Below are 12,194 nucleotides of genomic sequence, written 5' to 3'. Positions count from 1 at the left end.
ACGAGATAACTCGTCTTACAGACCCCCACGCAATTGGCCAAGGACGAGATATCTCGTCCTCGTAGTGCGCACTACTATATCTCACTGGCCATGCACTACAATCTACCTTGGCCGATTGTGGCTCTTCGAGGGGAAACTAGGGGTTTTCCCCTATTGAACAAGACCTCTCTCGCCGTGTTTGAGTAAGTAAGGGCGCGGGAGCATATGTTCAGAGCGCTCGGGCGAAAAACATATTTCGATTCAGAAACAATTAGATTGAGGGAACATACTTTAGGTCTCTCTGGCTGTCACTAAGGCACGGCGAGTCGCCGAATATCGGCTGAAGAGGTGCTCCAGTCCATCATGGACTCGGACATTCATGACTGGAGCTGCGATAGTGAATGCGATGACTCGGATGCGGACATAGCCGTCCGCGATCGTGACAGAACAAATTTCGCGGACGAGTCTGCCGTGGTCGATGTCGTACCTACTGCCTTGGTCGAGGATAGGAGGTGTCAATGTCAAGTTTGAGCAGGGCGCAGCAGCACAAGCTGCGCCAGCGCAGGACAACAAGTTGGTTTGAGTTGATACGAATAATTTGAAAAAAAATCAGATTTTTTTATGAAAATGGCCCGGCCAACAGCGTACATCTGGCCTGGCACTGAAAGGGTTAACAAGAATGAGTCCAGTGGAACAGCAACACAATCCACAGTCACAGATGCCTCTCGCACCAACTTGCATTTGACCAGCACGACATAGCCGGCAGGCAGAGATAATTATTATTTACTACAAACAGTGACACGAGAATAGTTCGTGCCCGGGTCTTACTATCACTACTCCAAGAGTCAGATAGCGGTTCAGCGTCCGCCGCAACAACCGGACTGGGCTCTGATGGACCAACACGAGTAGCTTTCACTCCTAGCAGGACTGACAGATTATTAAAAGTTAGTGTGCCTTGAGCAATGTTCAACAATGCTCCATGCTCAAACAAGAAATCAGATCCCAATATCATATCACGGCGGATATCAGGAGACACTACAAATATATGCAAGAATGAGCGCTCTCCAAAGCAGCATTCAATATCCACAGCACCTAGAACCTGGAGTCCCTCGCCATTAGCCGCACACAAACGAGGAGCAGCTTGCAAGAGCACATCACCATACGTGGACAAACATGTTTGCTCATGCAACATAGAAACACAGGAACCAGAGTCAACTAACGCTGTTACACACTTGCCTTGAACATGGAGATCTAGCGTAGAGACTACAGACGATACAGCCTCGATGCGTACTGCATCTGATGGCAGGGCCGGCGGAGCCGCTCCGGTCGGTCCGGCCATGGCCGGACCAACTTTTCGGCCACCGACGATATTTTTTTCGACGCAGTAACGTTATGTAACTGTTACTTGTTGTGATCATCGATTGTACATGCATGTACGCGCACTTGCGATCTCGCACTGATCTTGCCGTGCACGCGTTTGCGCTTGAGCTGAAGTTGAGGGCTAGCTGTGGCCTGTGGCTGTGGGAGTACGAGTGTGGGCCTGTGGCGCGAGTCGAGCGACCTGAAAGCATGTGCCATGATGGATTCTACATTTTGTAGTCTTGAGGGTTTTTCGTCGAGTGCTTCAGATTCTTTTACTGAACGAAGTAGTTTTTCAAATTTTTCTCGCTGTCTGGTCAGCTTAGCCGCAGTGCATCATGCTTAGCAGCTATGGCTTCTTCCAGCGAAATATCTGTGCCAGAAGTGCCAGTCCACCCAACCACTTCCTTCGCGTTTCCTCGGCGGGAATTTGGGAAAAAGACAGTGGTGAAGCTCTCTTGTCAGGCGTTATATTTCAAGACATGGTCTTGGTTGACCTACGATGAGCAAAGAGACGTTGTGTTGTTTCACACGTGCGCAAGTGCTGTGATGGCGAAGAAACTTGGCCGGACCAATCAACAATTGCTTCCGCCGGGCCTGTGATGGCTCCTCGTTAATAACTCGCATTTCACAATCGAAAATAACAGTAATGAGTAACTCATCCGAATACACTGTGTATTTCGCAACAAGGGCATTTGAACCATCAGTTAGTCTGAATAAATCCTGCTATTCGGTGATAGCAGCTTCTTGAGGAGAGGAATTGTCGCTCACACCGGACGAAAGTGCGACTATAGCGGATTCGGCTGCAGCAAGAGCCTCTGCTGTGATCACTCTGCAAATATTGATATCACTCCTGGGTGCTGTGATCAAGCTACGACGTCGAGGGTAGGCAACCATGAGCCCAAAATTGCTGGCAGGAATCCCTGACGATTTTCCTCAGCCACCAGAGACGCATGGCTGTGGAGGCCATTGAAAGACTCCAGGTCGTTGACATGGACATCTGGGCTCTGTGCTGGCTAAGTCGCTACGTAGAGAGCAAGAGAGGGAGAGGGAGAGAGAGATAGATAGATAGATATAGAGAGAGAACTACATGGTTGTGCTTTGACACGCGGAAGCACGACGATTCTCCTTCGCAGTAGGGAGGCGACCACCATTGTGCGGGTACAGGGGAGACTGGTCTGCCTCAGCAAACGTGTTGTGAACCTCTCGTGCCTGAGAATCGCCATGTTCCACTCACCAGCTTGTCGTTTGGCTTCCTGTACCGGGAAACATTGAGCAACAAGTACTATATTTCCCCAATTATAAGTCGCACTTGATTATAAGCCGCAGCCCATTCTCACGTCCGAACAAATCGTCTCCATGCATTCACATAAGTAAGAAGACACACTCGATTGTAAATTGCACCCCCTTCTTTGCCCTTGACGCTTAGTGTAAAAAGGTGCGACTTACAATTGGGGGAATAGGGTAGGTCGTACCTTGTAGCCTTGTTGTGGCACCACCATAACAAGCAAACAAATGCGCCAAGTTTCGCTTGTCAGAGGTAGTACAGCGATACACAGAGCAATTAGCAACTTTTGTATTATGTGCAGAGCCCGACTCTTCTCACTACTTTCGTACAGCACCTCACAGTATCGACTTGATTCGGTTTCTGGCGAACCTTTTTTTCTTTTCGTACTATAAGCAGTCAATAGTACCAACAGTTTGTTAGACGCAATACCAACAGCCACAAAGGGACATTGAGGTAAGTACAAATATTTTTTCTAAAACTGACGTTTTCAAGTGACAATCACGAGTGCAAATATTGTCACTGAGACTCAATAACAAAGGCAATTTATAGAAAGAGCATTACGAGGCTACAACATTAGATGACAACTTCATTGCAAATGTAGCTATAATTAGCGCAACAGTAAGACATACTTGCAGAAAAAGAGGGAGCACTAGCACATTATGGGTGCGTTTGAATTGTCTTCATCAACTGTTCAAACAAAGTTTATAAAGAAATTAGTTGAAGTGTCCCATTAGAACGGTTTCTATCATTTTTAGAGTTTTTCAGTGGAATTGTCATGGCGATGATGACGTCCGATCACATCGACCATCTCCACGCACTACGTGATGTGGGCCTCAACCAGCGAAAACAGCCCTTAGGGTCAAATTTTTCAAAATTCCTTTTTGGTTAGAAATTTGTTGAAACACATCTACTGAAGGACCTCAGCCAAGAAAAAGTTCAATATTCCGATTCAAAACGGGTGTATACACCAATATAACAGGTGTACTCCAAATTGGTGCAATGTATGTATACATTGTATGTTTACAATAAATATTCAGCATTCTAAGTTGGGTAGGCAGCTTGAATACCTTTGAAATAGTGCAGTAAGCAGCTAGAATGACAAAGAATAGCTGAAGAGTGCGGAGACATGATCAACTTATTTGCAGCTGCATCCTGCGTGGAGTCGTTCCGCAATGTCTTTCATTTCTTCCTCCGCAGCTGACGACACGACGTCGCTGCTGTCACTAGCCCCAGACTCCATAGCCAGCAATCGCATGTCATCACGTACATTGAAAATCAACATAATTTTGCGAATCGACCTTTTTTTCAGGATCACTTTTCAACGAGGACGAAGCAAAGTCGGCCGAACGAAGCCTAGAGGAAGAAAATCACCCTCTCCACTTCACCATCACGATACTGACATAGATACGAGATGAAACAACTAAAAAATCCACAAGAAAACTGTACGACCATCATCGCGCTGACTTTGGTCTGACTTTGGGCTGAAAATTTCTATCACGATCAAAAATGTACGAGGAGCACTCAAAAATCAGCCACAGACGTACCTTTATCGCTCTCTACTCCTTTTTCAAGACACAAAAGTCGACTCTCCACTTTCAAACCAGGAACCAGACATACCAGTGGTCCTTTTCAGCTGCTCCACGAGCGCAGGAAATGTTCACCAAGGGGCGCAGAGCAGCATCTATTCCAGAGAAAAGAGCTAAAATACGAGTGAGACTGCATGCCTGAGTACATGAGTACATGTATGAGTACATGCAGAAAATAGTCAATTTCAGCGTTTCTGCTCCAAACAGCAACTAGCTTCGACTAGAAACAAAGATTACACCAAAGGATCAAACAACAAACCTTTCTGCAGTTTTTTTGCAGATAGCTTCCTTGTACTTGGCCCAGCACGCCAAAAATCACACCTCGGAGGAGTACAAAAATTACAACTCTCAGATGTCCTCGATTCCTGGCCATGCAGAATTTATTTCAGGTGATGACTCCTCATCTTCCGACTCTGATGAGTCATCGACCACCTTGAGCCGCAACGCAGCAGGAGATGACGGCTGCGATTCCGCCTCGCTGTCGACATCGATGTCGGAACCAAAGAATGTCTCATCCTCACTCTGAACTTCAGCGGCTACTTCAGCATCCACTCCCCACCAGGCTCGAGCTAGCTGTACACAATGACTGCCGCGTGTGCTCTGCGAACAGCTCTGGCGTCCGCAGCCATCGCAACAAGATCAAGGTACACTCGAGTCGCCACTCGACACCACTTCAACTAACCAACTTCAAATAAATTCAAGCAAGGAGTTCAAGAAGAACTCAACGCGCTGTTCGCAGCGCGATCAAAAATCGTTGAACGTCACAAATGGACCTTTTTCTTGAAAAAATTACGAAACCTCTAAGGGTCGTTTTCGCTGATTGCGGCTCATGTAGCTATTCCAAACTCTTCGAAACTAATCCACCTCTCCCATCGGGTGAGGTTGTGGAGTTTCGAGGAGTTTCGAGGAGCTTCATTTTTCTGAAGAGGCCAATAAGGCCACCTCCGCAGAAAAAAAAGATGATCGAAAAGTCAAAGGGTGACAATTCGAACGCGCCCTATGTTAACACGAACACATTGCAAGAGAAATGGAAGTGGTTAAATGCCAGAAAAGCGAAAAAAAATTGTCAACCCCACCAGGACTCCAACCCGGGACCTTGCTTGTCATGAGCATTTCTCATGACAAGCAACTGCACACTTCATATCAAATAATATAGATAATGCCCGGGGAAACACGCATGCAGCTCAGCAAACCAGAGGAGCATGAAATGCAGGGGTTGAGCCGTCTTCCCCGCCTCCGCTGTTGTCGGCGCCTTACTCGTTCTTGCGTCACGCTGCAATTGGCTGGATTCAGCGCTGACTTCACGAGGGCATCTTCGAGGTTGGGAGTGTGTTCAGGCACGACATTGACCGGGAACCCCGAACGCTCGACTAAATGCTTCCCTTTCCGCTGAATGTCTTCTGAGCGAAAGGGTAGCTTCAGTATGGCTCACGTCGTTGGGCAGTGTGGCAACTTATCCGAGCAATCTCGATTGCCTCGGGATAGTTGCATACTGGCCAACACTCCCGGTTTTCCCGGGGAAAATCCCGGGAAATCCACACTACTTCCAGGTCGTGGAGATTTCAAGCAAACTCCCGGAAAAGTCACAGTTTTGTCTGATACAGGATTTTCCTGAAAACTCCATGGATTCTACTCGAATGTCCCGGTTTTTTCAAAAAATTACTATGTACGGTGCCCACTCGCACTTCGAACTGTGCACGGCACTTTCAAGATCTGAACAGCCTACAATAGGCTGCAAGATCTACACTGACAGGCGGGTGCCGACTGATCGAACTGCACTGCAGGGTCGAACTGTGCAGTACAAGTACGCAGATCTGCAGAGTCGAACGTGGTTTTTGGCGGGAAAAGCTCTTTTTCGCTTGTTTTTGTGCCGTTCAGGGATTTTGAGAGAAATCCAGGGATTCTGGATGCCTTGTCAAGGGATTGAGATTTTGGTGGTTGGTCAGTGTGTACCGTATTTTCCGGGGTATAAGCCGCACCGGGGTATAAGACGCACCCCCCTTTTTGAGGCATAATATTGACTAAAAGTTGGTATTCGGAGTATAAGCCGCACCCACAAACCAAGATTTTTCACACTCATTCACAAATGGCCTTTCTACAAATTTATTATGGTTATGGAGCTAAATACCATGTTAGATCAGATTATGAAGTGCTAGTGCACCGCAGGTTGCTGCAGAGATGTTGGTGTATTGCTGTGTTGAATACATATCACTCCATGTCATCTGCACTATCTTCAGTCTCGCTGCCACTGATGTTGATCAAAGCTACCTCTGCAGCGATGCCGTCGCCGTCTTAATGGCTGCCGGAGTCTGAATCATTGTGGTCCTCAAAGATCATGTCATCTTCAGTGCCGTCCAGTGCATTTGAAATTGAGCACTTTTTGAATGATTTGGCGACCATTGTAGTTGGGATGGCCTTCCATGACTCATCCACCCATTTGCATACTTAGGAAATTGATGGTTTCTTCATACGGCCTGTTGGTGTAAACCGGCACTTGCAGTACGCAAAATAGAGTCCCCGTATCGCGTACTGTATGGTGTAGCCCGCGCACTAAAACTAGTAAAAGTGCCGGGATAGCAACACAGGCGTGAAGCTGAGTCGAATGACATGTCACATGACGTTAGCATGCATACTGATGTATGCTAAGCATTCATTCGCCCAAGCATATTCGGTGTATAAGCCGCAGGGGCGATTTTGGTCCGATTTTTAGGCAAAAAAAGTGCGGCTTATACCCCGGAAAATACGGTAGTTGTTGCTTCCCAGCAATTTCTTCGTCATATCGAGACTCTCATCGGCGAATGTTTTCGAGCTCTGATGACGTGCTGCTTACCGACCGCATACTTGACGGAGCGAGGCACTTGGGAATGAAAGTCCACGTTGACGCCACTGTCACTAGGCTTCCTGTACATAGCGGTGAGACCTTAAGGGTCGCAAGAAACCGTTTCGAGGAACACCACTACGAAGCACGTCACAGGATACTCAACACCACTACGAAGCACGTCACAGGATACTCAACAAACCGTGGGGTAAACACATGGCTACTGATTACCAGCAGCACGGAACCATCAGGAGCACATATGTGATTTTCATTGAGGCCCAAGTACTGGCTGTGGGAACACGGATGGCCAGAAGAAAATCAGGGAGTCGATCGAGATTCGACAGTGTCATCCGGAGATCAATATCGCCTTCGGATGGCCTTTGAAGGTGCTAGCACCCTCACATTGAAACTGCTAAATCTTGCTGTGTCTGTACAGGGTTGTACACACAATGATTGTGGTATACACCTTCATACACACATTTCCTGGGCGTTATCTGCTGAGCTCTTGCATACCCACTCTGTCAGCGCACTTCTCTTTGTCTGTTGTACATGCGAATTCATACACTCAATTTCGTGGGACTACTGTGTGTTTCACTTGTTTTGTACATGGATATACATACGCTCTCGCTTGCTTTCGTTATAAAAGGCCAGGTTCGACCCTTGTAAATTGTTCTGACGATGGGTGACTTGCCCGAAACATCAATAATATTTCGACATCACTAGTAAAAGAATTTTCATCCAGCGCATGCGCCAAGAGTGAATTGCAACCGAATAGAGCGGTTGTCAGTTGACAAACCCTGTTTTATTTACAATGCAGTTGCGTGATGTCCACCACTTTCTGAATAAGTTCTAACAATACTAAAATGCATTTTGTAGATTTTTCTGGCTGGATTTCATTGACAGGTGCGTTAAACCCATGGACCTGTCCATGAGTGACTTGAGAACTGTAACTATTATTATTATTATTATTATTTGAAAGTAGGACGGAGGCAGAAAATATTACAAAAAAAAGTATTGTCTACGCATGCATCTACGCAAGAGTCACCACCAGCCAATTAGGACATGTGTCAAAGTATTGAACGTTTTCGTTTCCTTCCCTTGTTGTCTTTGCAGTTGTTTGGCACTGTTCGTCGTGAAGGTGCGAAATAGATCTCTTGATATTTCTCTCTTTTTCTTGTCACTACGTTTTTGTCACTTATTGGATTTACATGCTGTTTTCTTGATTCTTCACATCTATTTTTTTCGTGTCACTTCTACACATAATTGGAGTGATATATTTCTGAACTTCTTTTCCTTATAGTTGTAGTCTTTTAGCTTATTTCCATCATTCCCTGTAGTATTTTGACAAGAAGGGAACGAAAACGTTCAATACTTTGACACATGTCCTAATTGGCTGGTGGTGACTCTTGCGTAGATGCATGCGTAGACAATACTTTTTTTTTGTATTATTATTATTATTATTGTAAGAAAGGTTTGCTCCCCACACCGGAGCTCGCGCTATTCCGCCGACTTTACTTGACACTTGACTGACTCACGACTGCCATCCAAAGCGCACGAGAAGTCCATCGAACCTTCGACTCGGCAAACCTGCAAGAAAGCACCACTCCCTGCTCAATACACAGTGTTTCGGGGAATTCACCCCTCATCAGTTGAGCTTGAGTAGGCTGAGGAAGATTGTGCCTGAAGAGCATCACTTATATAGTGCTCCCCAGACACAAACATCACCAGGGATACAAACTTACAGAGACGCTCCGCTTCCAGCGCGATAAACACCTCGTGAACACCAGATAGCAGCGTGAGTCAGTGTCGCTCCTGGACGGTGAGACAGACGTCGAGGACCCTCGGTCATTCGCAACGCTGTCACCTCCAAACCAACTAGTCGCAAGCCCGCGCTGGGCACAACAGTACGAAGTAGTGGTTGCGACTTCGGCGATGATTTGTAAGAAAGGTTTGCTCCCCACACCGGAGCTCGCGCTATTCCGTCGACTTTACTTGACACTTGACTGACTCACGACTGCCATCCAGAGCACACGAGATGTCCATCGAACCTTCGACTCGGCAAACCTGCAAGAAAGCACCACTCCCTGCTCAATACACAGTGTTTCGGGGAATTCACCCCTCATCAGTTGCTTTCTTGCAGGTTTGCCGAGTCGAAGGTTCGATGGACTTCTCGTGTGCTCTGGATGGCAGTCGTGAGCCAGTCAAGTGTCAAGTAAAGTCGGCGGAATAGCGCGAGCTCCGGTGTGGGGAGCAAACCTCTCTTACAAATCATCGCCGAAGTCGCAACCACTACTTCGTATTATTATTATTATTATTATTATTAACTGGTTTGAGGGAAAGAGACAAACGGGAAAAGTCTGACGAAAAAATTGACTGTCACCACCAGGACTCGAACCAGGGACCCTCGCTTGTAGCCAGCGATGCTCTAACCACTGAGCTATGGTGTAGTCGTCATCCCAGCAGAGACCGTTCAACGCTTTCTTCAGACTTCGTATTATTATTATTATTATTATTATTATTATTATTATTATTATTGTAGAAGAGAAAAGGACATATGGATACGAGTTAAGAGTAACTCTCCATCACTGTAACATGATACTATATACAGTCAGAAAGTGCAATAACTAGGCGCAAAACTGACAGAGTACTGAGACATTCGACGTCCTGACACCTAACTTCAACACATGTCCGTAGCGCTAACCGACAGCCTTCCAACTTGGAAGGTTCAAGGTTTTGGAAAGACCAAATGGGGGAAGGCAAGCGCAACGAAAACGAGCAAAAGCTACAGTCCCAACGGAACAAAGAATGTCGATTGTCACTGGACGATGACGAGACCAGTACGATATTTGACAAAGCGGTCTAACTACAATTCGAAGCAGCAAAGCAGCACAACTAGTCCATCACAATGTCATGCATGAGGAGTACTGTAGGAGTTTGGCTTTCGGCTTGTACAATTCGTTTTCGCAAAGCTTCCCTTTCTTTACTTATCTTTGATATTTATGACCCACCCAAGTTGGGTGGTGTGCTGCTTTGCTGCTTCGAATTGTAGTTAGACCGCTTTGTCAAATATCGTACTTGTCTCGTCATCATCCAGTAACAATCGACATTCTTTGTTCCGTTGGGACTGTAGCTTTTGCTCGTTTTCGTTGCGCTTGCCTTCCCCTCTTTGGTCTTTCCAAAACCTTGAACCTTCCAAGTTGGAAGGCTGTCGGTTAGCGCTACGGACATGTGTTGAAGTTAGGTGTCAGGACGTCGAATGTCTCAGTACTCTGTCAGTTTTGCGCCTAGTTATTGCACTTTCTGACTGTATATAGTATCATGTTACAGTGATGGAGAGTTACTCTTAACTCGTATCCATATGTCCTTTTCTCTTCTACATTTATTTATGGCTCAACATCCGAGTTTAAAATTATTATTATTATTATTTTAATATGGCAATAAGTAGGACGAGCTGAAGCGACATGTGGACTACTTTATTAACAATGTAAGCGATGGAATCATCTTTTTTTCCTTTGCCCTTTTTCTTCTTACATGTATTTTATTTACCCTTTAGATTGTTTCTTGCATCGTCTCCATCGCTTACATTGTTAATAAAGTAGTCCACATGTCGCTTCAGCTCGTCCTACTTATTGCCATATTAAAATTATTGTCTCCTCGTCGAATTTTTAAATTATTATTATTATTATTATTTTGCTTGTTCGCGTTGGCATCAACCTGCATAAAGCAGGTATATAGCCTTCGCTTAAGCTGCCATAAAAAATTAAAAAAGAAAGCTCATCCTAAGCGAGAGGGCTAGAGGAAAATATAACGATAACGAGATACAGAATACAAAGAAATCCAATGAGTTCAGCATACAATTCAAAACAAGAACGAAAGGAAAGAAGAACAGAGCCGAATCTACCGATTGATCCATCAATCGACAAAAGGGGACTAATCCGTTAATGTTGCAAAGTAGAAGCTGATTGTAGTTGCAGATCTCCACTGTAACTATTAGTATGTATAAATTAGGACTGCGAGATCCTTGACTTTCCCCAGCATTTTTCTGGACTGTGAGCGGCTTAAGGCCAGGCTCATCATGAACAAGCTCCCTGACCTCCCATCCCTGTTCCCACCGTCCGAGGACATAAAACCGCAGCTTGAAAGTTTGCAGAAGCAGCTGAAACGATCTGGCGGGTCTGTTCAGAAGCCAGCCTGGTACAAACAGTAACATTTTTTGACTTTTCGCATGAACCATATACTCCTTGTCTGTTCCCCTTTCTTTTCTGGGTTGAAATTATATAAGTTCTCATCACTTTGGTTTCATGTAGTCCCCAGTTACAAAGTTGCAAAATGCAATAACAAATTTGTATTTATCTTGTACATACATGTAGTAGCAAACACCGGTGACAGAAATCCACCAGTTAATCATTCAGTACATGAACATTTGAACAGGCGCAACATGTCGCTTCAGCTGATTCTGTTTATTGCCATCCTACTTCCTCCGTATACTAAACCTTTGACCTTCTTTTTTTTACTTTCTTTGGAAGACTGCACATAGCTCTGGAATTGTTCCGTTTGACTTGGAATAACACTCGTGGCATTGTCTAACCTGTTTGCAAGCTATATACAAAGAAAAAAGCAACTCAGACGAATGAGATTGATTCTATTCAGAGTCTTCGTCTCTTGTGTCATTGTCACCTGACGACTCTGACTCCCCATCGCCAACAGTCGCTGCTTCCGCTCGCATTTCGTTCAGCTTCTTGTCAGCGGAGTGATGATTCGACACGGCACTCTGGCTACTTCCTCTTCATCTCCAGAGCTGCGTACGAATTGACGTCGACTATTCAGTCGTTCCAGCCCGCGACCTCAACAATGCCGTGAAATGAGTCGTACAAGCACATCCACAGGCTCTCAGCAGTATACTCCTCCCAGCATTGTACAACGGCTTCGAGGAGGTCCCTGCGATTCTCCTTCGCGACAAAGGAGACGTCTGACTGGAGAGAGGGGCGAAGAAAGCCAGGTCGTCGACATTCCGATCCGGAGTCTGCTCTGGTTGCACTACGACTGAAATGTTTCATCTTGCTGTGCGAGAGGAACAGTCTTATGGTCTCACGCTGCAGGCCGTGCACTGTACGTAGACCTACGTGCCCGGCTAGCTTCAGGGCAGCGAGTGCCGCGTGACTCT

General features: G+C 45.8%; 1 protein-coding gene across 1 annotated transcript in view; it reads right to left on the bottom strand.

Moving 5' to 3' along the window:
- Nucleotides 1–12,194, bottom strand: part of LOC135827823 (receptor-type tyrosine-protein phosphatase delta-like) — a 362,685-nt gene that overhangs the window by 332,124 nt on the left and 18,367 nt on the right. The gene's annotated exons all lie outside the window — the stretch shown is intronic.

This window comes from Sycon ciliatum, chromosome 12 (assembly GCF_964019385.1).
Source record: "Sycon ciliatum chromosome 12, ocSycCili1.1, whole genome shotgun sequence".
NCBI classification, from domain to species: Eukaryota; Metazoa; Porifera; class Calcarea; order Leucosolenida; family Sycettidae; genus Sycon; species Sycon ciliatum.
The sequence above is the reverse complement of the archived record's forward strand: the minus strand, read 5'-3'. Positions and strand labels throughout refer to the sequence as shown.